We start from the raw sequence: 13,215 nt of genomic DNA, 5'->3' as shown, positions 1-13,215 counted from the left end.
TTCATCCCATATGGGGACTGAGCCCATGTGCAAGAGTATCAAGAGCATTAAGAAGTTGACGAGAGTAAGGGGTTCAAGAGGAAGATGGCTGCGTGACCAGCCCTTTTATGGGGTCTGCCAGGGTCACGCCCATCTACCTGGTCACACGCCGGGGGAGGATGCTCCAGACAGGTGGGAGAGGAAGTTCTCCTGGCTGGGGTAACACCCCCTGTGTGTCCTCTCTGGGCAAACAGGAAGTGTTGTACTTGACTGCTTATGTTACATACCACACAGAGATCAGCAGAGGGGGCGTTCTTGGTAGTCCCAGCACCCTCCAAAGCTCGGGGAGTGGCAGCCCAGGAGAGGACCTTCACAGTGTCAGCCCCTAGGCTGTGGAACTCCCACCCCATTGAGGGGCATCTCCCACCTTCAATATAAAGTCCCCATCATATGCAAAAGATGCATCCTTTTACACCTTAGACTTATAATTTCAGGAACCAGCCTATTCCTGTGACTGTCATTGTTTTCAGCTGCTTTTAATAGTTGTTTTAAATAGTTGCAACCTGCTCTCTGGTGAAGGGCAAGTAAGAACTCAAAACGGTCACCAGCATCTTCCTTCCTTTTCTCCATGCCAACGGGAATTGCAGGCCCAAACACCCAAAGGACCCGAGGTATTATTATTATTATTATTATTATTATTATTATTATTATTATTACATTCCTGTCCTTCCTTTCCTCGAAGGAGCTTCACTTGGTGTACACAATTCCCCCTCTTCCCATTTTATCCTCAACAACAACCCTGTGAGGTAGTTAGGCAGAGAGGCAAGGACTTGCCCGCAAGGCAACCCAGTGTGTTTCATGGCTGCGTGGGGATTTGAACTCTGGTCTGCCATGTCCCAGTTCCCATGTACACTCTAACCACTACACCACACTGCCAAAGGTTGGTCTATAAAGAAACCTAGAGCACAGTTGTGGATTATTCCAGCTGACCTTCAAGGGTTCTGTGCGGATTGGGACCTTATAGTGTAAATTTTCCGAAATTCATGTTTGGCTTCGGGAGCCTGGGTTCCCCTTTGAAGAGAGGAACTTGGCAAGCCGTAAATCAGCCAGCCCAATTACTTGAAACAGGAGGAGAAGCGGACACGGCGGCTGTGCAAGAACCAAGCGAGTTACTGGGGATTAATGGGACCGATTGCGAACATCATTAGAAGCGAGGAGAGAGGGAAGGAGCAGGCGAAGTGGCGTGAAATAAAGCCATTGATTAGTTCAAATGATGGGGGGTGGGGAGGCGCGGTGGGGAGAGAGAGAAATGAATGATCCATCATGTTGCCAATGTCACAGCTTCCCTTGTAAGATGCGAGGTGGATTGGCTTGTTCAGCTTGACTCCAGGTTGTGATGATGTGCAAGGAAAATGGAGCATCTCTCTGACACACTGCAATGGTGCTGCAGAGGGTTATTTTTTCACCACCTCAGTATAGGCCAGAGATGTGGAACCCCAGGCCTGAGGCTCCCCCTCCCTGGTTTCATAGCAGCCAACTCCTAGGGGCCGAGTCCCTTCGCCTCCCCATAAAATATCTGAGGGGGCTGCCCCACCCCAAAGTTGATGGGCATTGTCATTCAAATGCTGTGCATGCACAATGTCATTTGGTCAATTATATGGGGCTTACCTGCCCCCCCCCAATAATTTTATTCAGGTTGGCACCTGTGCCTGGCTTACAGGGTGTCTGGGCACACTGCTCCAGCCACCTGCCATCTCAATATGCTCAGAGGCACTCTATGCAAAATTGTATCAAGGCATGTGCCACCCCCTTGTAAAAACCAAAACAACAACAAGAAGAAGAGTTTGGATTTGATATCCCACCTTTCATTCCCTTTTTAAGGAGTCTCAAAGCGGCTAACAATCTCCTTTCTCTTCCTCCCCCACAACAAACACTCTGTGAGGTGAGTGGGGCTGAGAGACTTCAGAGAAGTGTGACTAGCCCAAGGTCACCCAGCAGCTGCATGTGGAGGAGCGGAGACACGAACCCGGTTCCCCAGATTACGAGTCTACCACTCTTAACCACTACACCACACTGGCTCTCAAACAAAATCTTTTAGGTACTTTGCAGCCACTCCTGATTCAGAGGAGACGATAATGAGCTAGATGATGGACCAGTGGACGGACTCGGTATCAGGATAACATCCAATTGTTTGCATGCTGAAATATACTCAGAGTCGCAAAGTGATTTCATGCTCTTTATTCAGCTCATAGTGGTGAGGAGGAATGAATGAAAGTCCCCTCAAAGTATCTGCTTTATATACATTATTTACACAATGGACTGCACATGATTGGCTAACTCCGGAATTCTACTGTAAGCCAATCAGGTTGTGGATTCACTTCTATCTGGAGCATGATTGGGTGGTTCCTGCCAACCAATCATACTGCTGCATTGTTCTAGGACCAATCAGACTGCTGCATTCTGAATCCTATTGTTCTAGGACCAATCAGACTGCTGCAATTTGGATCCTATTGTTCTAGGACCAATCAGACTGCTGCAGTTTGGATCCTATTCAACTCAGTACATAACACATGCCCTCCAACATTCCTCAGATGAAAACAGGGACGTTTCTCATTCCCACCCAACTGATCCTCATTTTTTTGGTCATCACCCCTGAAGAGCATTTCCTATCAATAGAAGAGCGAGTGTCGCCATTGCCAAGGGGATGCAGCACACATTCCCTCCTCCCACGTCCTGAGAAAACCCCTTAATCCTGGTTTTTATGTTATTCTTTGGTAAATTTACAAAAGGAAAACACACACCAATACAGTGGTACCTTGGGTTAAGAACTTTATTCGTTCCGGAGGTCCGTTCTTTTTTTATTTTTATTTTTTATTTTTAGAAGGAGAGTTTGCATTTGATATCCAGCTTTATCACTACCCAAAGGAGTCTCAACATTCTCCTTTCCCTTCCTCCCCCACAACAAACACTCTGTGAAGTGAGTGGGGCTGAGAGACTTTAAAGAAGTGTGACTAGCCCAAGGTCACCCAGCAGCTGCATGTGGAGGAGCAGGGAAGCGAACCCGGTTCACCAGATTACGAGTCCACTGCTCTTAACCACTACACCACACTGGCTTTCCGGAGGTTCGTTCTTAACCTGAAACTGTTCTTAACCTGAAGCACCACTTTAGCTAATGGGGCCTCCTGCTGCCGTCGCACCGCCGCTGTGTGATTTCTGTTCTCGCCCCGAAGCAAAGTTCTTAACCCGAGGTACTATTTCTGGGTTAGCGGAGTCTGTAACCTGAAGCGTCTGTAACCCGAGGTACCACTGTAAATAAATCTTATCAAGGGGCAAGATTAGATGTAGACACACAAAGCATTTTATTAGAAAACAACCAAGACTCTTTGCTCCACGTTCCACCTTTCATTCTGCCCAGAATAGCCCTGCCCTCTGCCTGCCTCTCAGAGATGCAGGACTGCTCCTTGGTGGGAGCAGCGTCTTCTCCTCATCATCAGAGGTGGAACTAGTTGCTCCGGCACCTGGAGCGGCTCCCATGCTGTGCACCTGGGCGCAGGGCCATGGGGGCGGGGCAAGCATCCTGGGGGGGCGGGGCAAGCCGCCCATGGCAGGCTGCTTCTTGGGCAGGGGGGAGCTGCGCCGCTTTGCCAGCAACCTTCCTTCCTTCCCTCTTCCTTGTTGACAGCTCGGGGGAGACTCGCCCCCCTAGAAGCAGCCCAGGAGTGGGGGGCAACGGCGCGCCACCCACCAGCGACTCCCAAGCCTCCCCCGAGCTGTCAAAACAAAGGGGGTAGGGGGGAAGGCCACTGGCAAGGTGGCACAGCTCCGCCCCTTCCCCCGATAGCTCGGGGTAGGCTTGGGAGTCGCGGGCGGGCAGCATGCCAAATGTCACCCCCCTCAGTGAAGACACCTGGGGCGGACTGCCCCCACCGCACCCCCTTACTCTGCCCCTGCTCCTCGCCTGCTCTCCAGCAGTTGCTGCAAGATGCCACAGCGGCCACAGAGAAGTCATGGAGAAGCAATGGGAAGCTCCCTCGCAGCTGTAACCTCCATAGATTGGGAGAAGCGCCGGCTGCACCTCCTCCCTAAGTTCGGCAGTGGTGACACCGGCGGGGGAAATAGGAATATTCCAGGATCAAATCAGAAGCCAGGTTGGTTTTCAAAATTTCAGGATTGTCCCCGGAAAATCAGGACACACTTGGAGGGTACGTATGTTGTGGGTTAAACCACAGAGCCTAGGACTTGCCGATCAGAAGGTCGGTGGTTCGAATCCCCATGACGGGGTGAGCTCCTGTTGCTCAGTCCCTGCTCCTGCCAACCTAGCAGTTCAAAAGCATGTAAGTGCAAGTAGATAAATAGGTACCGCTCCGGTGGGAAGGTAAACGGCGTTTCCGTGCACTGCTCTGGTTCGCCAGAAGCGGCTTAGTCATGCTGGCCACATGACCCGGAAGCTGTACGCCGGCTCCCTCGGCCAATAAAGCGAGATGAGCGCCGCAACCCCAGAGTTGGCCACGACTGGACCTAATGGTCAGGGGTCCTTTTACCTTTACCTATGTATACAAGGGGCTCATCCACAGCCTCATTTCCCCAGTCTGTAAAATGGGAACTGTTGCGATTTTACGGTAGCCTGGGAAAACTGCAAAATAATGTCGGCAATGAGTTTTCTTCATTCAAAGAGAACCGGGCATGTATCCCAGTGCTCTGTTCAGAGTTTGCCACATTACAGGAAATAATTAAGCTTGCAAGCCTAATTAGAGATAGTGGTGGAGAAACTTGAAGTATAAATATTTTTGGGGGGCTACACATGACTGGAATTTGTACTCCAGACTCCATAATTCCTCCCCCACCTCACCCTGAGCATCTTGTGTTCCTTTAAAAAGGCACATGGACTTTAATTTCCCAAGCACCGAGGACAGGCAGAACATTACGCAACGCAGAGATTAACCCGAGCGCATAGAGAAATTGCTGCACCAATAAATCGTCCTTTCAAATTCAGGTTGTCATGGAGGTACATTAAAAAAAGAAGTCGTCCTGTGCCTTTTATGCCAGGTTCTGAAAAGACTTTTTGAACAACTGTCACTCCGAATCTAGGTGCTCCCCCTCCTTCTTCCAGATGCCCTCCAGGGGTTTTACCATAGCCTGCCTCCCCCCAAATCCCTCCTATTCTGACTGCAGCAGCCAAATAACCTGAACTAAAAGGCCATCATTTTCATCAGCCAGCCTTTGTTCCTTCAGGGGGAAATCAGAAAGGCTGCCAACTTCAGTGGCCAATTCACCTGACTGTGACACTAATAAGGGAGCAGAAGAGCATCACATGAGCCTGGCTGCAGGATCAGGCCAAAGGCTTATCTCACCCAGCGTTCTGGTTCCCTACAGGGGTCAACAGTTATGCCTCTGAGAAGCTCACCAGTTGGACCTGAAGGCAGCAGCCGTTTGCCAGCAGACACGGGAGCTGCCTTCGGTGGCGGCGTTCTGAACGCAGGCTTTTTTGCTTTTGCGTGCAAGGGCGTCCTGTGAGAGGGGCACTCATCCTCCCCAACCCCCCAGGGAATGGTGCAGAAATGATGAAGCCTCCCGAGCAAGCAATAAAATCAGCACAGCCGTTGCAAAAGACAAATTTATCGCCTAGCTCGGAGCTTTATATCCAGGAGCAAAGATAGGCAAGCTGGGTTTATGGGCCGCAGTGGAGTTCAGCAAACAAGTGAGACTGCGGGAAGTAGTGACTGGAGAGCGGAGGGTATTGTAGAATCATATAGAATGGGAAGGGACCCCGAGGGTCATCCAGTCCAACCCCCCGCAAGGTGTCATGAAGCTGGAGATGACAGGCATGCACGTATCCAGAGACTGGGCCTGCATGGAAACTTCCTCTGCTCCTCCCTTTTCAGTCCCCTCCTGGTTCTGGGAGACAGTGGTGGGGAAGCACCCAGCCCTTCACAGGCCTGGCCTGCCTCTTCCTCCTCTTCCTCCAGCTCCGAAGCTTCGCCTGCCTCTGATTCTTGCCTCCTGGCTGGCACAGGACTCCACAAACCACTGCCTCCCTCTCCCAAGTCAGACTTCAGCTCTCCTGCTTGCCTCCAAGTGCAAAACGGGGACAAAATCAGGAAGGTGATATATACCAGGAACAGGGACCAGAAAAACCACGCTGTGCCAGGGAAACAAGGACACCTGGAGACTCTTCCAACCTCCGCAGTGCCTGCGGTACAGCCGAGTGACTTCTGAAATGTGGTTTTTGCTGCGCCAAGTAGTCTTGCTGTTATTTGACAGGAGCTGAGAAACATATTTGTCTTGGGCTTGTCTTGTGGATTCGGAATCTGGGGTGGGGAGAAGGTCAGGATGTGTGTGCAGGAACATTCCTCCTCCTCCTCCTCCTCCTCTGCTTCCCCAGTTTCTGCTCTCTGCTTTTGAAGACGGATGTTGCTGTTCGGCTAGAATGGTTGCCATGGAGGGCAATGAAAGTGATGGAGAGTTATGGGGATGTGAGTTATGGATTGCTATCTGCCAGCCTTGGCTCTCAGAGCTGGAGGTGGGAGAGAGAGTTGATTTAAGGCTGCAAGTCAGTGTGCAAATGAGTCCAAAGTCCTAAAGGAGCCAGGCAGTCACAAGGAAAGGCATGGAAGCCCTGGCCGGGCAAAGGCAGTGTTGGCATTCAGTGCCTGTGGGCAGCTGCCTGGGTACCTGCCACCATTTTCAGTTCCCATAATGCCAAAGAGTAATGCCATATGAGAGCATTGTGGGAAATAAGAATGGCAGGGATGGGAAATTGCCTTACATTGAATAAGCGTGTTCAGCACTGTCTTTAGCATATGCGCCGCCGGGGTGCAAAGATCTGCCCAGCACCCCCAAATTTAGTTTAGCCCCCAAATTAACTTTTATTATGCTTATGTCAGACACCACGCTTACGCCTTATCTCTTGTTTATGAAAGAAGGGAGGAAAAAGAAACAAACTTTTTTATTTGCTCATTTATTTACAATACACTTATACAGTGGTACCTCGGGTTAAGTACTTAATTCGTTCCGGAGGTCCGTACTTAACCTGAAACTGTTCTTAACCTGAAGCACCACTTTAGCTAATGGGGCCTCCCGCTGCCGCCACGCCGCCAGAGCACGATTTCTGTTCTCATCCTGAAGAAAAGTTCTTAACCTGAAGCACTATTTCTGGGTTAGCGGAGTCTGTAACCCGAAGCGTATGTAACCTGAAGTGTATGTAACCCGAGGTACCACTGTACTTAAGTATACAATACCACCACACTTAAGCTGCTAAGTATTGTTTAGGCACCTGCTTAGGAGAAACATCAGTCGTGTCAAAGGTGCCGCTGATCCCGCTGCTGCATAGCAGCTCAATACAATGCGTAACATAATATTTTGATGTAAGAGTTAATTTTGTGTGCACGGCGCTGTTGTGAATGACAAGCGCCGTTGTTGAGTCTGACAAGCGCCGCCACTCGTGCAGCACGTCTTTGGTAAATGAGCGCACAAGTCGAAAGTCCTTTATTGAAACAGTAGGTATACATTCTGGTAATACCTAGGTATATATGTATTTTGTTTTTCTAGCTTGATCAAAATTATTTATTATTTCACAACAGGTAGATAGCTAAGAGCTTAGGTGGCTTCAGCGGCGGGTGCCTGGCGCCCCCCAGAATTCGGCACCCAGGTGCCCCGCACCCCTTGCACCCCCATGAAAAGACGGTCCTGAGTGCGTTGGTCATAGAACAATAGAAGTGCAGAGTTGCAAGGGACCCCCAAGGGCTGTCTAGTACAACTGCCTGCAAGGCTAAAGAATCCCTGACAGATGGCTATCCGCCCTGTTATAAGAATTTTAAGGTCTTGAATATAGAACAACTCTTCATAAATGCACACATATCTAAATATATGAATATATTTCATGCGTCTGAAATAGTACAGGAGAGCAATCCTGAAGCCATTTTGACTCTCCCAGTGACCTCAAATATTCCTCTGCAGTAAGGGAGGCAAACGGGGAAAGCCTTGAATATATGTGTATGAATAGGGTGAGCCTGTGACCTGGATTCAGGAACTGAAGTATGAACCATCACAAAAGAATGGCCAGACTGCCCAGGTAATGCAGTCAGTGACCATTATCAAGTATCCTGGCAAACAGGATTTCTGCTGTAGACCGCCTCCTTCTGTGATGTGTGTATGATTTTTTTGGGGGGGTGTCTTGGACTACAGGGTGGGCAATTTCAAAAGTCTATATAAGAGCTTGCACACAATTGTTCAGGGTTCTCCTCCCTCCTGTGTGTGGTATGTAGGGACCCTGCTGCAATAGTTTATTTCCTTTAGTGAAGATCAGGCTTACTAGCTGCTTTGCTTCTCAATATGCTCTGGTTGGCCTCTGTTATTTTCTCCTACCGATAGGAAACCCGCTGAAGGACTCTATACAGGCTCTGGAATACCCCATAATGGGAAAGGAGCAGGGTTTTTCCCCCTTTATAACACTGGTAGTGCCTCTTCATCATCCGGATGGGAAATAAGAGAGGCATGTGTGTGTACACATTTGCATCCACCATGCCACTCACTGTTGCCTCTGACCCCTGCCCACCAATGCCATGTGCCCGTCCCCTCGAAGGTTGCCCAGAACTGAATTCGCCCCTGGCCTGAAAATAGTTCCCCATCCCTGACTAGTGATGCTCTGCAGCAATTTCCCCAGCCCTACCTGAACATCCCAGCCTGGGACCTTCTGCATGCAAAGCAGATGCTCTACTCACTGATTTTTGGACGCTTCCCTGACTGGGACACCTCTGTGGGAGGTGGTTGGGAAAGGGCAGCTGAAGACTTGCATTTATCCTGTTAAAAATCCAATCCCCTCCTGAGAGCAGGTCTGCAGGTTTGACAGTTCTAGTCATCCTAAAGATGAACATGCATTAGCGAGATTGAATTGACAGGACACACAGACACACCAGCCTTTTGTGTGTGTGTGTGTGTGCCTTTTGGCAGGTGAATGAGCACAATCTCTCTGTGTCTCATCAAAGTAGGGGAAGTCTGGCTCTTTCAGGGAACTGGCAGATAATAAAGGATGCTTGACCTGCTAGTCCTGCTCTCTTCTGCCTCGATCAGACTCCACCAGGCATCTGGTGTCCATTTATGAGCACCACAATTTAAGAAGGATATACATAAGATGGATTGTGTACAGATGTGGGTGACCAAGATGATCAAGGGTCTGGAAACCAATCCTGATGAGGAATGGTTGAAGGAGCTAGGTATGTTTAGCCTGGAAAAGAGATGTCTGAGAGGAGAGACGATCACCCTCCTCAAATATATAAAGGGCTGTCCCACAGTAGACGTGAATTCAAATGGCAAGAAAAGAGATTCCAATTAAACATTAGGAAGATCCTTCTGATGGTAAAAGCTGTTCAGCAGTGGAATAGACTGCCTCAGAAGGTGGTAGACTCTGGTTCATTGGAGGCTTCTAAAAAGAGCTTGGTTGGCCATCTGCCAGGGATTCTTTAGCTGTCATCCCTGCATTGCAGGGGGTCAGACTAGATATGGCCCTTAGGGCTGCCCTCCAGCTGTACACTTATAGGATCCTAAGGCTTTTAGGTACGCAGTAACATTCTTGCCATGGGCTCCTTTGCCTGCTGTTTCACCCTTCAGTGATATCTTTAGGAAGATGGAGGCAGGGAAGGGACACTTGCCTCTCGATTTTTACACTCATGATTCTTCCTTAACCAAAGTGCTGAAGGCAGGTAAATATTGGAAAATCAGCACATTGCCTCTCCCTTTTTCTGGCTTGCTGGGTCCCAGATGCAGCTTGCTCAGAGTTCTGCTGATGTCATTTTTACCTCTTTGCTGCTTGCATCGATTTTTCCTTATGACTTCTCTGGCCCAAGGGCATGTGTGTGTGTGTCTGTGTGTGTTTGTGTGTGTGTGTGTGTGTGTGTGTGTGTTCATAGATGCCAAGGCGCAAACAGCTGCCTGGAATTCTTGAAGAAGCTAGCTCAGAGCAATTAATTCCACCACAATGTGGAGCCCAGAGAGCCTGAAGGGACCAGAAGTTCATCCAAGTTTAACAAGTGACACAGGACTGAGGATGCTCCCCTACATAGGGAAAGACAGGTAGATCTGCAACAAATTGCTACAACGCATCTTTACTCCACCCCTTTTTTACTAAAGTGGCCAGCTACACATCCGACACACAGAAAAAGAGGGCGCTAGCGAGTTTTCATAAAATTTACAGGTGCTAATTTATTTGCCTTGGTGCACGTTTTTAAAAAGAATGGTTATCATTTAAGCAGAACTGCAAGAACCCTCAGCATACCAGGGAAAGTGCTTGTATAGAAATGGGCCTATTGTTATTACTACTGCTACTATTACTACTGCTACTAATAATAATTGAATTTATATACCGCCCCATACCCAGAGGTCTCAGGACGCTTCACACCTAGTGTGCAAAGGTAAAATTTACATACACCACCCCCCCACTTTTGCCTCTGGCCCCGCCTACCACTAGCATGTGGCCCCTGGGAGGTTGGCCAGAAGGGAATGTGGCCCTTGGGGGGGTGAAAACAATTTCCTATTTTTTTCAGATATATTCCCATAAATTTCACAAAAGCATTCCAATACATACTAGCTTTTTCTTCTGTTCTGTTGACTTCCCATCCCATCTTCCATGGTGTTTTTTTATTTCTCCCCCTTGCCACACCCTGTCTTCTCTCTCTTATACCGTAACAACAATACAATCTCTAATTCCTTCTGCTGCCCATAGTTCGAATCCTGCTCGCGAATTCATCATATTAAAGTATTTCTTTAAATAGTCCAAAAGAGGCTTCCATTCGTCCATAAAGCAGTCATCATTAAATTCTCTCCTTTTTTGGTGATGTTAGGCCTCTTTAGGCCTGAAAGGCAGGACACAAAAACACCTAAATAAATGTTCCTGGGCAGGCACTCCCCCCGCAACACTCCCCCCCCCAAATAATAGCAAGGGAGAAACTTGAACAAGGATGTTAGATCTATCTAGCAGTTGGGAGTAAAGAGGATCAAGGCTATTTCTCCCTGCACTGCATCGCTTTCAACCAAAACAGCTTAGCCTGACAGGCAGATTGCTATCAGCAGTGTCTGGCTGTGGCACAGAATACTAAACGTCGCAGTTGTATGCCTCCCGAGTGAGTTAAAGATCAGAGCAGGCTGCAGTGAGGACGCCAGCCAAGTTCACCGGGTTTCTTCTTGTACCAGAACAGCTTCTGATCACTCCCTGGGAGCGCTGCAGCGGAAAATACCAAGTTAAACGTCTGGGGTGCAAAAAGGCTGGCTCCGAGGGGGTGGGGGACAAAATGTTCTGTGTGAAACTGACACACAGCACAGAATCGACTTGTTAAGAATTAAACCAGAATTCAGAAGCAGCACAACACTTAGGCGCCATTTTGGCAAGTACAGTGGTACCTCAAGTTAAGAACTTAATTCGTTCCGGAGGTCCGGAGGAACATGAAACTGTTCTTAACCTGAAGCACCACTTTAGCTAATGGGGCCTCCCACTGCCGCCGTGTGGCCGCGTTATTTCTGTTCTCATTCTGAAGCAAAGTTCTTAACCCGAGGTACTATTTCTGGGTTAGCGGAGTCTGTAACCTGAAGCGTCTGTAACCTGAAGTGCCACTGTAAGCTGTATATAAATAAATTATTATATTTCATGACGTGCCTTTCACCCTCAAGTCCCAGGATGGGTTACAGCCCTAAAAACGACATTAAAGCAATTTAGAACAACATAGATAATTAAAAAAACAACACAGGGCTGAGTAAGCCAGAAGGACAATAAAGGAATGGAATTGGGTTGTGGGGGTTAAGCTACAGTTCTTAGGGTAGTTTTAACAGTCAATCTCTCTTCACAGGGAACTCTGGAAATTGTGGCTCCATGAAGGGGAATAGGTTCCTCCTAGCAACTCTCAGCACTCTTATCAAATAACAGGTCCCAGAACTCTTTGCCAGAAGCCACTACTGCTTAAAGTGCCACTTCAAATCTATGGTGTGAATGTGGCCTGGGATTAGCAGGAACACGAGGAGGCCAACAGCAGGTGGCGCCAGAGGCAATGACAAGGGGCAATACTGAGACCAAGGAGGAGGGAGCTGATAAGCTGTGCTGCCTCCCTCAATCTCCAAAGGCAACATGGTGGGGACTGGCTGAGACTGGTGGGGTAGGGCCTCATTCGCCCTAATGGATCAGCTGCCTCTGTACCGAATCACAGCTTCCCACAAGCATCTCAACAGAAAAGGGGAAAGTCACAAAGTCAATCTGATCTGAGCTTCTAGGGAGCCAGCATGGTGTAGTGGTTAAGAGCAGTGGACTCGTAATCTGGTGAACTGGGTTCAATTCCCCGCTCCTCCACATGCAGCTGCTGAGTGACCTTGGGCCAGTCACACTTCTCTGAAGTCTCTCAGCCCCACTCACCTCACAGAGTGTTTGTTGTGGGGGAGGAAGGGAAAGGAGATTGTTAGCCACTTTGAGACTCCTTAAGGGGAGTGAAAGGCGGGATATCAAGTCCAAACTCCTCCTCCTCCTCCTCCTCCTCCTCCTCCTCCTCTTCTATGTTCAGGAGCAGTGTACCTTGGATGACTGTGGACCTCCCAGGGCATTTTGGAGACTGGAAGCAGGGCTGGATAGACACTTCATCTGATCCAGCAGGGAAATGATGTTCTTCATGTGGGCAAAAAGACTACAACAGGAAGCTGAAGACAAAGAGCAAATAACTTTGTTCCTATCTTGTCACAGGAGGTCAAGAAAGTAGCAGACAAGCCAGCCCATCACAGGATGCTGCAAACAGGTGTCTAGTATGCCAGACTCAAGGGCCATGGATAGATGGCTTGTGGTGATGTGCGTGTGTTTGAGAGAAAGGGAGAGAAAGAGAATGTGTGTGCATGTGTTAATTCATTACGGGCCATATACCTCAGGGGTAGAGTTTTTGCTTTGCATGCAGAAGGTCCCAGGTTCAAGTCCTGACATCTCCAGGTAGAGCAGAGAGACACCTGTGTCTGATATCCTGGAGAACTGCTGGCAGTTGGTGCAAAGACAATACTGAGGTAAAGGTGAAGGTAAAGGTAAAGGGACCCCTGACCATTAGGTCCAGTTGCAGATGACTCTGGGGTTGCAGCACTCATCTCGCTTTATTGGCCAAGGGAGCCGGCATTTTGTCCACAGACAGCTGTCCACCATGTGGCCAGCATGACTAAGCCGCTTCTGGTGAACCAGAGGAGCGCACGGAAACACCATTTACCGTATTTTTTGCACCATAACAC

The sequence above is a fragment of the Podarcis raffonei genome, chromosome 8, assembly GCF_027172205.1.
Source record: "Podarcis raffonei isolate rPodRaf1 chromosome 8, rPodRaf1.pri, whole genome shotgun sequence".
NCBI classification, from domain to species: domain Eukaryota; kingdom Metazoa; phylum Chordata; class Lepidosauria; order Squamata; family Lacertidae; genus Podarcis; species Podarcis raffonei.
Note: the sequence above shows the minus strand (reverse complement) of the source record.